General features: G+C 44.5%; 1 pseudogene; it reads left to right on the forward strand.

Annotated features, from left to right (window-relative positions):
* Positions 1-5,015: 5,015 nt before the first annotated feature.
* Positions 5,016-10,986, forward strand: LOC129397902 (solute carrier family 25 member 3-like; annotated as a pseudogene).
* Positions 10,987-12,997: the final 2,011 nt, after the last annotated feature.

Genomic DNA, 12,997 nt, shown 5'->3' on the forward strand with positions numbered 1-12,997 from the left:
TTGTCAAAGAAGTTCACACCTCTGCCAGTTATGATTTCTTCAATTCCTGTCCCAAATCATCAGAGTCAGTAGGAATTTAGTTAACCGAATCATCCACTTGAGTGGAGGAGAAAGAGCAGAGACTGGCATCACAGAAACATGAGTTCTGAGAGGATTGAATGGGGCCAGAAAATGGGGGTGAGTAACAGAACTGACATTTGTGGAATGCTTATTAACGTACAGGGTACTGAGCCACATACTTTATGCACAACTTCTCACACATTCGTGCACATTGTCTCTCCTATTGCAACCCTAAAAGATAAACGGTAGTTATAATGAACTCAAATTACAGATTTACAAAAGAAAAATAAGCTCAGAAAGAGGATACATAACTTGTCTAAGTTCACACAGCTAGAAAAAAAATGGAACTCAAAATCTGTTTCAGCCCAAAGTTGTGACACTTTCTCTACTATATCATAGTGTCTGACTGTGATATTGTGATATAATAAGAAATATGTATCTGGTCTTTGTCCTGGTTCCTGGCTCAGAGTCCCTAAAACCCTTGTAATTTCCTGAGTGAAAGGGGTGATAGGAGCATCATTTGTTATGATATTTGCCCTTTATCCTCAGTTCCTGACAGGAGCTTCTAAGACCCTTGGAATCTCTGGAATGATAACAGTGTCTTTTTATATGCTAATGATGTGATTGGTGGCTGGGGTCCCCTAGATACCTTCAGGATGGGGGCTGCTCACCAGGAAGACCAAGGCATGATTAGACAATTAGAACTTTCAGCTCCCACCCCCACCTCTGGGGAGGGGAGAGGGACTGGAGATGGAGTTAATCACCAATAGCCAATGATTTAACTATGCCCAAGTAATGAAACCTCCGTGAAACATTTAAAGTACAGGGCTCTGAGAGCTTCCAGATTAGTGAACACATTGACATGCTGGGAGGCTAGCAGGCTCTGGGAGGGTATGGAAGCTCCGCGCCCCTTTTCCCCTTAGTCTGTCCTATGCCTCTCTTCCATTTGGCTGTTCCTGAATTGTAGCTTTTATAATAAACCAGTTCATGTAAGTAAAGTGTTTTCCTGAGTTCTGTGAGCTATTCCAGCAAATTATTGAACATGAGGAGATTGTGGGAATCGCCAATGTATAGCCAGTAGGTCAGAAATAGGGGAGGCTCTGGACTTGCAATTGGTGTCTGAAGTGGGGACAGTCTTGTGGGACTAAGCCCTTAACCTGTGGGGTTTGACATTAATTCCAAGTAGTTAGTGTCCAAATTGGATTGAATTGTTGGATACCCAGTTGGTGTCCAGAGAGTTGGAGAACTGACTGGTGGTGTGGAAAAAATCCACACTTGGTGTCAGAAGTGAGTAGAAACATTCACTGTACTGACAAGTCATAGTGTTTAATAAATATTCAATTCCCCTTCCCATGAAGTTCCTAAGGACTTAAATTTATTAATTTCACTGTCCTCCATATACTTTAAAAATTATAAAAAGATTAAGGATGAGCTTGCTGTTAAGAAAAAATGTATATAAAAAGAAAAACGTTAGACAAATTAAATTTAACAGAGTTGAATTGGGTAAAGAACAATTTGCAAATCAGGCAGCCCCAGAACCAGAATAGGTTGAGAGACTCCACCACTGGTGCATGGTCGAAGAAGATTTATGGACAGAAAAAGGAAAGCGATGTACAGAAAAGAGGTACAGAAATAGCCAGATTGGTTACAGTTCAGTGTTGCGTTATTTGAACATAGTTTGAACAGTTGGCTGACTTTGATTGGCTGAATCTCAGTGATTGGCACAAGGGTAGATTGCAGTCTGTTTGCACATCCAGTTAGGTTACAGTTCACTATGTACGGAGAAACTTTTAGGCCAAACTTAAAATATGTAAGGAGGCAGTTTTAGGCTAAATCTAACAAAATAAAATAACATATCAAAAACACTATTCTCCAAACTTGTATGGTGAATATAGAGATTCACTATGGGGGAATGAAGTCATCTGATTACGTTCACTCTGAGAAAATAACTCAGGCAACTACTCTGGTTCATTTTTACAGGTAAGAGAGTTGGCCACTATCCCCTGATTACTGGATAGAACACCGTTCCATGAAATGATACATAAACAAAGTAAGCAGTGTTCTTACAATCCTGTCAGAAGTATTTCCTATACAGTTAAAAAAAAAATGGCAATTTACCAGTCCAGATTACATACAAATGAAAGTCTGGCAAACACAAGGGAGGTGAATTAAGCAAACAAAGTTTTCTGGCAGACATACTTTGTAACTGATTCTGTAAGATGACATGGATTGGTAGAGGAAAGTGGAGGGGCACACACAAAAACATGGACAACAGGAATAAGGACATCTTGCATGAATATATTATATATTTGTGTAACTGTAGTAGAGAAAGTATCAATGGGCCATGGGCCTAAGTATTTATGGCTGAAAATCAAATACCCTACATGCAAATTAAAATTTCATGAGAAGGAAGTGAGTCAAAATGATGTAGAGATCAAAGAATATCTCCCAGATACCTGAACAAATAGGGGTTCTGTTGCTAAAGAGTAGACAACAGTGTCTGCCACTCTGTATTCATGAAATGGGAACAACATCTATCTTGTATGCTTGTTGTGGGATTACAGATGTTTATAGCAACTGGCAAAGAGTAGATACCAAATAAGTGTTTGCTATTGTTTTATCTAAGTGCTCTATGATTATGTTTTAGAGCTTTTGGAAATTCTGTTTGGGGACAATGTGGGATATTAGCTCTGCTTTGCTATACATTTAAAATGTGCCTGGCACATAATAGGCACTCAATAAAAATCTGTTGAATGGATGAATAAAGGAATACATTTTCACTCTTTTCTCTCTAACAAATAAAAGAAACACAAGTCTTTATTCGGTCTTCTGGAAAGGAAAGATCTACTTAACTCATCAATTGAAGTTTGCAGAAAGAACACAGTAAAAGTATAATGATGATTTCAAGACAGAAATGTTGCCCAACATCATGTAACAACCAAGGAAATAATAATGGTAGTTGTGTGCTCTGTAATGATGAAATATTCTTGTAGGCTACTTTCAGTTGTTACTGACTTTATGGCTGTGTTTTAGTAAAGTTATTTGCTATGGCTTGGATATTTGACCTCTCCAAACCTCATGTTGAAATTTGATACCAAATGTTGGAGGTGGGGCCTAATGAGAGGCATTTGAGTTATGGGGTGAGTGGCTCCTGAATGAGGGGGTGCAGTCCTCACACTAGCAAGTGAGTTCCATGAGTTCCTGAGAAAGCCTGTTGTTTAAAAGAGCCCAGCACCTCCCTCCCCTCTTTTTTGCCTTCCTCCCCATCTTCTCCCCATCTCCTGTTGCCTTCCACCATGAATGGAAGCAGCTTGAGGCCCTCACTAGAAGCAGATGTTGGTGCCATGCTTCCTGTACAGCCTGCAGAACCATAAGCCAAATAAACCTCTTTTTTTTAAATAAATTACCTAGGTATTCCTTTATAACAACACTAATGAACTGAGACATTACTGAACTAAGAATTGTCTAAGAAAAGTTTTGTCCTGACAATTTCTTGATTGTTTTAACTTGTACAAATTCATTGTTATAAACAATAGTTTAAGGCCAAGTGTAGTGGCTCATTCCTATAATCCCAGCACTTTGGGAGGCCAAGGAGGGCAGGTCACTTGAGTACAGGAGTTTGAGACCAGCCTGGGCAATACAGTGAGACCCTTGTCTCTATAAACAATTTTTTAAAATTAGCTGGGCATGGTGGCACGTGCATGTAGTCCCAGCTGCTTGGGAGGCTGCGGTGGGAGGATTGCTCAAGCCTCAGGAGGTTGAGGCTGCATTGAGCCATGATCACGTCACTGCATGCCAGCCTGGGTGACACAGTAGACCCTGTCTCAAAAAAATATATATATATTTTAGTGGTACAGTGTAGGGTCCAGCCCTACAGGGCCTGTGGGTTTTTCTCTTTGTGTGCAGAGATGAGAGATTGTAGAAATAAAGACACAAGACAAAGAGATAGAAGAAAAGACAGCTGGGCCCAGGGGACCACTACCACCAAGGCACGGAGACTGGTAGTGGCCCTGAATGCCTGGCCATGCTGTTATTTATTGTATACAAGGCAAGAGGGCAGGGTAAGGAGTGTGAGTCGTCTCCAATGATAGGTAAGGTCATGCAAGTCACGTGTCCACCGGACAGGGGGCCCTTCCCTATTTGGTAGCCGAGGCGGAGAGAGAGAGACGATAGCTTACATCATTATTTCTTCTATGTATTTCTTGGAAAGATCAAAGACTTTAATACTTTCACTATTTCTGCTACTGCTACCTAGAAGGTGGAGCCAAGTGTACAGGGTGGAACATGAAGGTGGACCAGGAGCATGACCGCTGAAGCACAGCATCACCGGGAGACGTTTAGGCCTCCAGATGCCTGCGGGCGGGACTGACTGATGTCAGGCCTTCCACAAGAGGTGGTGGAGCAGAGTCTTTTCTAACTCCCCCGGGGAAAGGGAGACTCCCTTCCCCGGTCTGCTAAGTAACGGGTGCCTTCCCAGGCACTGGCGCTACCACTAGACCAAGGTCTGCTAAGTAATGGGCGCCTTCCCAGGCACTGGTGTTACCACTAGACCAAGGAGCCCTCTAGTGGCCCTGTCCGGGTGTAACAGAGGGCTCACACTCTTGTCTTCTGGTCACCTCACCGTGTCCCTTCAGCTCCTATCTCTGTATGGCCTGTTTTTTTCTAGGTTATAATTGTAGAACAAAGATTATTATAATATTGGAATAAATAGTAATGCTACAAACTAATGATTAATAATATTCATATATAACCACATCTATAATCTATTTCTAGTAAAACTATTCTTATTATATATATTTTCTTTATTACACTGGAACAGCTTGTGCCTTCGGTCTCTTGCCTCGGCACCTGGGTGGCTAGCCGCCCACAGTACAGAACAGGTATCCGATAGAAATGAGATCAATTTGATATAACCTCTGGTTTCATAAAGTGAACAGTCGTATATGTTAGGAAAACATCCAAGTTGTACCTTTAGGAAATGGAGGCCTAAGGGTTCAGTAAATGTAGCTGCTGTTATTATTACTCTAGCCCTCTTTACTCCTTATATTCTCTAAACTCCATTTCTGAAGAGTCCAGCGTTTCCCGAAATATGCTCCATGAAAGACTACGTCTATGAATAGTTATGTCTATGAATAGCAATGTGAATAGGTATGATATAAAAAAGGGGTTCCGGGCTGGGCGCACTGGCTCATGACTATAATCCCAGCACTTTGGGAGGCCGAGGTACCAGGATTGCCTGAGCTCAGGAGTTCCCAACCAGCCTGGGCAACACGGTGAAACCCCATCTATACTAAAATACAGAAAATTACCCAGGCATGGTGGTGTGCGCCTGTAGTCCCAGCTACTCGGAAGGCTGAGGCAGGAGAATTGCTTGAACCCGGGAGGCAGAGGTTGCAGTGAGCCGAGATTGCACCACTGCACTCTGGCCTGAGTGACAGAGTGAGACTCCGTCTCAAAAAAAAAAAAAAAAAAAGGTGGGGGTGGGGGTAGTGCTTCTGGCCGGGCGCGGTGGCTCACGCCTGTAATTCCAGCACTTTGGGAGGCCAAGGCAGGTGGATCACCTGAGGTCAGGAGTTCGAGACCAGTCTGGCCAACATGGTGAAACCCTGTCTCTACTAAAAATACAAAAATTAGCCAGACACGGTGGCACACACCTGTAGTCCCAGCTACTCAGGAAGCTGAGGCAGGAGAATTGCTTGAACCTGGGAGGCGGAGGTCACAGTGAGCTGAGATGAAACCACTGCACTCCAGCCTGGGCGACAGAGTGATACTCCATCTCAAAAAATAAAAAATTAATAAATAAAATAAAAATGAAAAAGGGGTTCTGAAATCCAGGAAAATTAGGAAACTCTACATTAACAAAGCCAGAGTTTTTTTTTAACTAAACAACTTCTCACTCTTCAATGTGTTTATGCGTCCTGTGAATCTCCAAGAGCAAGCTCTGACACAGCGTTTCTCAACCTTTTGTTCATTATAGGCCATCCCTCCCCCAGGGATTTAGACATTTTTACTAATCATCCTTTCCCTCCTTCCCACTCTCCCCCAAAATTAAATACTAAGGAATAAGATTTTACTGGGTGGGCCACAAACCATTGTACTAAGATTCTTTGCCCCCTAAGAACCATTTCACCCCCTTGGGGATGATATCACCTCAGTTGAGAAGCATGCCTTAGTGTGAAATGCTTCTTGTATTAATCTGCTCTCACACTGCTATAAAGAAATACCTGAGGCTGGGCACAGTGGTTCACACCTGTAATCCCAGTGCTTTGGGAGGCCAAGGCAGGTGGATCACTTGAGGTCAGGAGTTTGAGACCAGCCTGGCCAACATGGTGAAACCCCGTTTCTACTAAAAATACAAAAATTAGCTGAGTGTCCGTGGCGGGCACCTGTAATCCAAGCTACTCAGGAGGCTGAGGCAGGAGAATCGCTTGAACCCGGGAGGCGGAGATTGCAGCGAGCCAAGATCACTCCATCGCACTCCAGCCTGGGCAACATGAGTGAGACTCTGTTAAAAAAAAAAAAAAGAAAAGAAATACCTGAAGCTAGGTAATTTATAAAGAAAAGAAGTTTAATTGGCTCACAGCTCCACAGGCTGTACAGGAAGCATAGCAGCATCTGCTTCTTCAGAGGCCTCAGGAAACTTACAATTATGGTGAAAGGCAAAGGGGACGCAGGAATATCTTGTGTGGCCAGAGCAGGAGGAATAAAAGAGAGTGGGGAAGTGCTACACACTTAAACAATTAGATCTCACGATAACTCACTCACTATCATGAGACCAGCACTGAGGGGATGGTGCTAACTCATTCATGAGAACTCCGCCCCCATGATTCAGTCACCTCCCACCAGGCCTCCAACACTGGGATTACAACACAACGTGAGATTTGGTGGGGACACAGATCCAAAGCATATTACTTCTCAAACTCATTTGACTGCAGACCTTTTTCAAGTGGACCAGTATTCCCAGGAACATACTGTGGGAAGCCCTAATTTAGTTAGTATGGGATATTTTAACACTTCATTGTTCTCTCTGACTCAAGGATGGAGACTTCTCTTTAATACTTAAATTCCTGGTAGAAGACTATTACAAGGAGAGGAGTTTTAAAAAAGGATTGTTGATTGAGAAAACCTGTATCTGCCTCTGTTCTCCCCTCTAGCCATCATCCCCAGTTTGGGGTGAGAATTTTACACCAGTCAACTTTTAAAAAAAATTATGGTATAATATACATAAAGTGTATAATGTACTCTAATCTTAAGTGTACAGCTTGATAAATTTTCACAGGTGAATACTGAAGGAAACCAGAATTTGTCACATCAAAATATGCCTCTTTGACTTAATTTTTTTTTTTTTTTTAGTTAAAGGCAATTAAGAAGCAGATGTAGGGCGTTCTCTGCCTTCTTTCTGTCCGACTAAAAGCAGGACAGAGAATTACAAAGACAAAAGGTCTTTCTATCCACCCACCCTGCTTTCCCGCCTGAAGACGGGATATAAATTCTTCTTTACAACCTTTATCAGCTTAGAGACAGTGCCAGAGGAATCTGAGCAGACTTTACTCCATTAGTTTCCCCATAAATTTACCTTCCTACATTTTCCCACCTCAAGGAGCCTGGGACTGCTTTTCTTTTGTCTTGTTACGTTTCTAAAATGTATTGTATCATGCTATGTTAGACATGCTATATAAGCCAGATTCTTAAGCTACTGCTTAGAGTTACTTTTCTCCCACATTATGTGCACTGCATGTGTTAATAAACTTGCTTGTTTTTCTCTTGTTAATCTGTCTTTTGTTGCAGGAGTCTGTCCCAACTGTGAACTTACGAGGGTTGAGGGAATATTATTTTTTATTCTCTTTAATACACCCAGTTCAGGATATAAGCACTAAATTATTGATCAGAAAATCTGATCAATATGGATCATTACAGCTTGGCCCTGGTACCTGCTGCCATGTGCCTGGGAGGGATGCTGAGCTGTGGGCTGACACACATGTCCATCATGCCCCTGGACCTGGTCAAGTGCCACATGCGGGTGGATCAGAAAACCTTAAAAAAAATTCTTGACTTCCCATACTGTGGTGTGTAGTTTTCAAACTTTAGTGAAGTTTAGTGAAGAATCCACCTAGGAGTGTATTAAAATCACTTATTTCTATGCACAGAGATTCTCATTCAGACGGTCTAGAGTGTGAGGTGAGATTTTTAATAAAGCACTCCAGGTGATTCTGATGCAGGTGGTCTGCGGATCACACTTGTGAGAATGATAGGCCTGCCCTACAGGATAAAAGTCAAAGTCCTGAACAAGACATTAAGGCCTTCCCTAATTTGACCCAATTTTATTTTTCCAGACTCAACCCTTGCTGATTTCCATCATACTGAATTAATCCCCTCTCCTCAGTAGGAAATGCACTTAGGTTTGTTTCCTTTCACCTGAAATTGCCTTTCTAGTCTTTTTTACGTGGCAAACTCCTACTTATCCTTCAAGACCCAGCTACACTTGTCACTTCCTCAGGGAAATCTTCTGAACCTCATCAGGCAAAATTAGTTGCTCCTTCATTGTTCATCTAGAACTTTATTCAAATTCTGTTATAGGCTGGGCACGGTGGCTCATGCCTGTAATCCCAACACTTTGGGAGGCCGAGGCAGGCGGATCGCTTGAGGTCAGGAGTTCGAGACCAGCCTGACCAACATGGTGAAACCCCCATCTCTACTAAAAGTACAGGGGGCAGAGGTTGCAGTGAGCCGAGATCGCACCACTGCACTCCAGCCTGGGTGACAGAGTGAGATTCTGTCTCAAAAAACAAATTCTGTTATAATACTTATCAAAATACTGATTTTTTCTTTTAAAAAAAATCTTATTTAGAAGTTAGCAGGAGTATGTCTAGTTCTTTGCTGAACCCCTAGCCCTGCACAGGGCCTAGCACAAAGTGGGTAAATGAATGGATGATGTATGCTACTGATTTATACCTGGAATCACTTAGTTCTTATTTTTCAGGCCAATGAAACTGTAAGCTTCCCAAAAGAAGAGGGCTTTTGACTCACTTTCGTATTCTCCAAAATCAGTAGTCAATGAAAAGAAAATACCTGATAAGTGAAAATAATCAGCACCCCCCCCCAAATTCAATGAGTGTCCCCATACTTCCTAGGCTCCCACTACAACCGTTTGTTGGGAGACAGGAGTGGTGTGTGAGCTGGGGGAAACTCACCTACCTACCAGGTGAGAAGATTATGTAAGGCCGGAAGCCACTGGCTCTCTCTGCCCATTCGCACCGTGGAACGTCACTGCCATGGAGATGACCATTCCCCTAAACCGGCATAGTTGGGTGAGGACTCCAGAAAGGCCTCTCAGGAAGGCAACAGTGCATGGCGACTCTTTACCCCTTCGCCCGCCTCCTGATCTACGTACTCGCCTATTCCTGCGTTTACTCGTGTTTGTACTTGCTGGTTTACTTTCTTCGCATTTTTGTAGAGGATTAGGCAGCCAAGCTGGACCAAAGTCACCAGGGTGGTGAAGGCCTGGCCCACCGCCGAAGGTGAGCTCTGGGACCACTGACCACTGACTGGCCTAGGCTCAGCGGGGCGGGGTTCCTGCAGCTACCAGGAGCTCATTGACCTGAAGGGGCGAAGGGGCGAAGGGGAGAAGACGCGAGAAGGGGCGAGAAGGGGCGAGAAGGGGCGAAGGGGCGCCGGGGCGAAGGGGCGGGGCGTGCTGGAGGGGAAGGGGCGGGGTGACACCGCCTACTTAAACCGTCCTTCACACCGCGGACTGCGCAGGCACAGGCTGAAGCACTGTGGTCCCGCAGGGATCCTCTCGCCTGGGCCGTTGTGTGGGCGGACTCGCGAGGGAGGTTCACGACGCTCTGCCCCGCCCCGCGGCCCCTGACTGAGTGCGCCTGGAGGGGAGGAGGGCAGGGTGGGCCCGCACCCAGCGTGGCCATGGATGATCCCCTCGCGGCCGCCGAGCGCTGCAGGCGAGAAGCGTGGGCCAAGGCGGCAGCAGGCCCTGGGCGGCGGCTGTGGAGGAGGCCAGCGTGGAGTACGGCTCGGCCCGGTACCTGCTGCTGTGCGGCCTGGGCGGGATGCTGAGCTGCGGCTGACACACACGGCCATCGTGTCCCTGCACCTGGTCAAGTGCCGCATGCAGGTGGACCCCGGCTGGTACAAGGGCGTCCTCAGCGGCTTCGGCGTGACGGTGCGCAGCGACGGGCTGTGCGGCCTGGCTCGCGGCTGCGCCCAGACCTTCTTCGGCTACTCCCTGCAGGGCTTCTTCAAGTTCGGCCTTTACGAGGTCTTCAAGATCCGCTCCGCGGAGCTCCTGGGCCCAGAGAAAGCCTACGGGTGGAGAGCCGGCCTGTACCTTTTCGCCTGGGCCAGCGCCGAGTTCTTCCCCGATGTCTCGCTGGCGCCCATGGAGGCGGTCAAGGTCCGCGTGCAGACGCGACCGGGCTACGCCAGCACCCTGCGAGCCGCGGCGTCCAGGATGTAGGGCGAGGAGGGCCTGTGGGCCTTCTACAAGGGCGTGGCGCCGCTGTGGCTGAGGCAGATCCGCTACACCATGATGAAGTTCGCCTGCTTCGAGCGCACGGTAGAGGAGCTCTGCAGGTATGCCGTGCCCAAGGCCCAGAGCCAGTGCACCAAGGCCAAGCAGCTGGGCATCACCTTCGTGGCGTCTTCTGCGCTGTCGTGTCCCATCCCGCCGACTCCGTGGTGTCTGTGCTGAACAAGGAGAAGGGCATCGCGGCCCTGGGCGTCCTCCGAAGACCGGGGTTCACGGGCGTGTGGAAGGGCGTCGTTGCGCACATCGGCCTCTTTGCGCACATCCCCATGATCGGCACCCTCACGGCCTTGCAGTGGTTTATCTATGACCTGGTCAAGGTCTATTTCAAGCTGCCTCGCCCTCCCGTGGCTCAAGCGCCCGAACCCCTGAAGAAGAAAAAGTAGGCGTGGAGTTCTGAACCGCTCTAGCCACAGTGGGTCCACATTTCCATCAAGTGGGGAATCGCGTGCAAACAATGCTAGTGTGTAAGATGTTAACATTTTGGGCAGAGTTTACTTAATATGCAGTCTGAGTTCTCTTTAAATGACTGCTTCTTTTTGGCAACTCAAGAGGATTGCAAACATTTCGTTTGGGGGTTTGAACCATTATCTTTGGGGAGTTGGCGTGGTTGCTTTAAATAGCTTTTCAGCAATTAAAAGGAAAAAATACTTAACAGGAAGTAATGTTAGGTAGTTTAGGGTCTCTAGGTGTTATCTCCTTTGATTCGCCCTTTCTGTAGAGATTATCCAAGCATAACTACTGAATAGCCTGCAAATGAGGTTTTAAGGTCAGCACAACTATATGGATGGGGAAGAAAGTGAGATTCTGGTACACGGTGTTCATCTCAATAGAAATCGGGCACCTATTGAATAGATGAAGGACTCATCGCATATTTCCTGTTCATGTCCATTACAGGTAAAAAATTATTAAAAGTTAAATTGTGACTTATACTGCCTGGTAGCTTAGAATGTATTCACTGTTTTCAAAGAGACATGAGAAGATCTGCATTTTCTCCTTTTGCTTTGTCCCTTCTCTTCCTGATGTTGCTGATTAGAACATAGCTCTCTCCAGGAAGTGCTACAATTGGATCAATGTGGAAAGCCAGAAAGAGATGAAGGGCAGGCTCTGGGAATAAATATGTAAAGAAAAGCCTCTGTTCTCCAGAGATTTCTTTTGTATAACTCAGCTTTCAACAGCCATACATCCAAAGAAGACCATACCACCCTGACATTAAAAAAAAAAAAAGAGGAAGAAAAAACCCAAAATCCTGCAAATTCCAACTACTGTCTGTTGAATATTGAAGAATGGTTTTGGTGACTTTGGAGGGAAAATCTCACTTTAAGTGTAATAAATACTCTTAACTTAATTTGGTAGATGTTTCAGTGATCTTTACAATGGTTGAGATTCATAAAATATATTGAAATTATAAAGCATGTTTTTTGTTCTCTGTAGCCTTCACATCTCTGGGGAAATTTTACAATCAGTGAAATTCTGTGAATTAGGGATGTTTGTAAAATATGAATAAGAAACAAACTTCAATAAGGCATTTGATATAACTTACCAAAGTGTAAAATGATTGCCTTAAAAACTTGTATTAAATTAGACTACAAACTTAGAATATGTTAATGTTTAAACTTTGTAATAGTAAACTCTTCAGTGGTTAACGGAAGTTTAAAAGTGTCTAGGTTTAAGTATGTCAGAACTGTCTTGAATAATAAAGAGATAAGAAAAAAGTCGACTTTTGAATGAGATGGAATGAAATTTATTAATATTTAATGCTTCTATTTAGCATATTATTGGGAAGGATCATTAGCTATTGTTAAGACACTTCAGTTAAATACATTTCTGTCTATTGTCTTGTAAAATGTAGGAAGTTTATTTGGTAAACAATTTTTAAGTAAAGTACTTTTAGTAATATAATTTTGGAAATTGCTGCAAAAATCTATGGATTTCAAGATAGTAAGAGACCACTTGTTCTGGTTTGTGGTATTTCATGATTGCTGTGTTGATAACACCAGATAATTTTTTGTAATATACATGGTGTGTGTTTAGAGAAGTATAATCTAAGGAGAACCAGATGGCATGATTCTGGCAGTTATGAATATGGTCAAGAAGATGGGTTTATTGGCCAGGGAGGTGGCTCACACCTGTAATCCCAACAGCTTAGGAGGCCGAGGGAGAATTGCTTGAGGCCAGGAGTTCAAGACCAACCTGGGCAACACTGTGAGAATCCCTACTACTTGGGAGATTGAGGTGGAAAGATCACTTGAGACCAGGAGTTTGAGATTACAGGAGTTTGAGGGGAGGATCGTGCCACTGCACTCCAGCCTGGGTGAAGAGCAAAATAATTTACTTAGTTCGGGTCAGCAGTTTTCATATTCAGTTCCTGTACATTCTATTCCCCACTCCCCCTCT

Source organism: Pan paniscus, chromosome 1 (assembly GCF_029289425.2).
Source record: "Pan paniscus chromosome 1, NHGRI_mPanPan1-v2.0_pri, whole genome shotgun sequence".
Classification (NCBI taxonomy): Eukaryota; Metazoa; Chordata; class Mammalia; order Primates; family Hominidae; genus Pan; species Pan paniscus.